This window comes from Rana temporaria, chromosome 3 (genome assembly GCF_905171775.1).
Source record: "Rana temporaria chromosome 3, aRanTem1.1, whole genome shotgun sequence".
Lineage (NCBI taxonomy): Eukaryota > Metazoa > Chordata > Amphibia > Anura > Ranidae > Rana > Rana temporaria.
Genome location: NC_053491.1, coordinates 461,547,594 through 461,551,611, shown reverse-complemented (window position 1 = coordinate 461,551,611; position 4,018 = coordinate 461,547,594). Strand labels below are relative to the sequence as shown.

Here is a 4,018-nt window from a genome sequence, read left to right as displayed (position 1 = left end):
TCTTTCATGAATGCTGCTGCCAGACTTAAACACCTAACTTAATGTTCTGCGGCCTCTGCTCTGCCAACCCCTTCACTACCTCCCACTAGCCCAACGTATAAAATTCAAAATACTAACCACAACATTCAAAGCCATCCACAGCACTGCCCCTAGCTATATCACCAACCTCATCTGCAGATATCACCCAAATAGTCCACTCAGCTCCTCTCAAGACATCCTGCTCTCTAGCTCCCTTGTTACCTCCTCCCATGCTTGCCTCCTGGACTTCTCCAGAGCCTCTCTCATTCTCTGGAACTCCCTACACCAGTATGTCCAATTAGCTCCTACCCTGACCTCCTTTAGGTTATCCTTGAAAACCTATTTATTTAGGGAAGTCTACCCCACCTCCACCTAAAAACTGTACTTTGGCCACCTCCTTCAGTTCATCCTCATAGCTATTATCTTTTGTACCATCCTCTCCATCCCTTTAGATTGTAATCTCCATGAGCAAGGTCCTCATATTCCTTCTACTTTGTAATCATACTGTCTCCCTTTATTTTGTAAAGCACTTTGCAAACTGTTGGTGCTATAAAATCCGGAATAATAATAATAATAATAATAATAATAATAATGATAGTGGACTGTTTTTGGCAAAGCTACTATTTGATTTGGTGCTACTGGAGAGTGAAAGGAAAACTTTGCTCTTTCTTCTGTGTCTCACATCATGTAATATGCAAGACATATGGAAAGGTTGTGTCTCACATCATGTAATATGAAAGACATATGGAAAGGTTGTGTCTCACATCATGTAATATGAAGGACATATGGAAAGGAAGAACTTTCCTTCACACCACAATGGCAATCTGATTTTTTTTATATTGCTAAATGCCTATCTTTGGTCCTACCAGACATCTTGAGAATGGGAATACAGTGGAACCTCGGATTACGAGCATAATCCGTTCCAGGAGAATGCTCGTAATCCAAAGTACTCGCATATCAAAGCGAGTTTCCCCATTGAAGTCAATGGAAACTAAAATAATTTTGTTCCGCATTGACGTCAATGGCATGCAATACCGAATGCGGCCAGAGGCGGGGGGCGCCAGAGCGCCTCGGAAACGGCTGGAAAGGCCCGAGGACAGTTCGGCTGACCTTGGCAAACCTTGGAAAAACTCAGTTCATGAGTCTTTCCGAGATTTGCCGAGGTCAGTCGAACTGTCCTCTGGCCTTTTCGTGCATTTCCGAACGGCAACGATCAGCTCCGGCGCCCCCACCGCAGGCCAAAAATGGTCCTGCATACCACTTTGGCCTGAATCCTGCTCGCTTTGCGAAACAACACTCGCAAACAGAGTTATTATTTTTAGAAAAACAGTGCTCATATTGCAAAATGCTCGTTAACCGCGTTACTCGCACTCCAAGGTTCCACTGTAGGTTGGTTCTTTCCTTTTTGTGAAACATTGCTCTTGAATCTCTATAAAAGCAAGGCACTGCTGAGATTTGAACTCAGGATCTCCTGTTTACTAGACAGGCGCTTTAACCAACTAAGCCACAGCGCCAAGATACAGGTGTACTGTTGAGAATGACAATATGTGTAAATATGATATAATGCTTACTTTTCCATAGCTGTATGTTTGAAGCTATTAGATGTGAAGTTCATAGTCTACAAGGGCTAGGAATCTGTAAATTGCAGAGTGTACTGACCAATTTGTCTATATTTAACCACTTCTGGAAGATTTTACCCCCTTCCTGACCAGAGCATTTTTTGCGATTCGGCACTGCGACGCTTTAACTGACAATTGCGCGGTCGTGTGACACTGTACCCAAAAAATGTTGCTCTATAAACAAAAGAACAGCGACAATTTTGAAAAAAAAAGATATCTTTTACTTTTTGCTTTAATAAATATCCCAAATTAAAAAAAAATGTTTCCATAGTTTAGGCCTTCTACATATTTTTGGGGAAAAAAAATCACAATAAGCGTATATTGATTGGTATGCGCAAAAGTTATAGCTACTACAAAGAGGGGATAAAATTATGGCATTTTTATTATTATTATTTTTTTCTACTAATAATGGCGGTAAGTTGCGATTTTTATTGGGACTGCAATATTATGACGGACAGATCGGACACATTTTTGTGACCATTGACAATTTTACAGCGATTAGTGCTATAAAAATGTACTGGTTGCTGTAAAAATGTCACTGGCAGGAAAGAGGTTAACACTAGGGGTTAAATATGATCCCTCTCTGTGTTCTAACTGAAGGGGGGATGGAACTTACTAGGGGAAATGACGACAGATAGCCGTTCATACTTTGTATGAACACACGATCAGCCATTTCTCCCCTCAGAGAAGCAGGATACACACATAGATCCCGTTTCTCGCTGTGTCACGAGCGATCGCGGGTGCCCAGCAGTCATCGCACCCGCTGGGCACTCGCATCGGCACCAGGGACCACAGGGCGAAGCGACGTAACATAACATTGTTTCACTTAGCCGAGCAATGCTGCCACAGTAAAACTGCAGCGGCTGGTCGGCAAGTGGTTAATGGTGCAAAAAACAACTACCTATGATTTTAACTTATTTTTCTTTTTCAGGTGCCATGCTGCCATTTTTAAAGTGAAAATGGCAGCACCTCCAGAAAAATTCAATGTGGAAGAGCATAGGACTATAATCAAGTTCCTGTTTCTCCAAGGGAAAGATGCGAAGCAAATTCATGATGAAATGTCGCAAACTTTGGATGACAGTGGCCCTTCATATGCAATAGTTAAACGTTGGGTTGTCAATTTTAAAACTGGCCATTTCGGTGTTGAAAGTGAGAAACCCAGTGGAAGGCCTGTGTCTGTCTCTGTGCTTGTAAATGTGAAAGCCATCCATGACATGATCATGGAGGACAGCCGAATATCAGCCAAAAGTATTGCTACATATCTGCAGGGCTGGACTGGGACAAAAATTTGGCCCTGGACTTCATCCAGACTGGCCCACTTTGACAGGTCTCTCCCATGGTGGCCGGACAACTCCCGCAAATGGCAACAGTTTTTTTGGACAAGAAGGGAGTTACATAGTTGCATAGTAGGTGAGGCCGAAAAAAGACCATCAAGTCCAACCTGTGTGTGTGATTATATATATCAGTTCTGCTAGTGGACTACCACCAAAAGGGTTAAACCATCAATGCAACATATTACTGTGCTTTATTGACAAAGTTGAGGCAAAATATCAAGGAAAAACGTTGAGGAAAGCTCTCCAAAGGTGTCATCCTGTTGCATGACAAAGGCTTGTCATACACTGCAGGTGAAACAATGGCAAAACTGACCTTCTTAGGCTTTCAAGTGATGCCCCATCCACCCTATTTGCCCGACCTGGCTCCTTCTGAGGCCTCGTACACACGGCCGAGGAACTCGACGTGCCAAACACATCGAGTTCCTCGGCGAGTTCAGCCCTGAAGCCGCCGAGGAGCTCGGCGGGCCGAGAGCTCCCATAGAACAACGAGAAAATAGAGAACATGTTCTCTATTTTCTCGACGAGTTCCTCGGCGGCTCCATCGGGCCGAAAGTGTACACACGACAGAGTTTCTCGGCAGAATCCGGCTCTGACCGAGTTTCTCGCTGAATTCTGCCGAGAAACTCTGTCGTGTGTACGGGGCCTGACAATCATCTGTTCCCCAATCTCAAAGAACGTCTAAAGGTAAAACATTTGGGAGTGTTTCGGAGACTTTAATGCTGCAAATGAGTGGTTACACCAGCAGTTGGATTAATTTTATTTGCAGGGACTTAGGAAGCTGCAGGACAGATGTCACACGTGCATTGACTTCCTGGGGGAATATTTAGAATAGTGTGGCAGTTACAGCTTCCTAGCTAAAAAAATTCTGACTAAGGTTCAATACTTATCAGCACCCCCTCATATGTCAGTCTTACTCAACCTTTTTACCTCGGGGTAACAAAAACGTAGACATGTGCACACTGAAATATTTAGTTTCAGAATTTAAATTTCGCCTGAAATATGAAATGATTTACCGTATTTATCGGCGTATACCGCGCACTTTTTTGC

At 43.3% G+C, this 4,018-nt stretch overlaps 1 non-coding gene across 1 annotated transcript; it reads right to left on the bottom strand.

The window, feature by feature from the left end:
* Positions 1–1,458: 1,458 nt before the first annotated feature.
* Positions 1,459–1,532, bottom strand: TRNAT-AGU. The gene has a single exon. It is a non-coding gene; the product is annotated as a tRNA-Thr (tRNA).
* Positions 1,533–4,018: the final 2,486 nt, after the last annotated feature.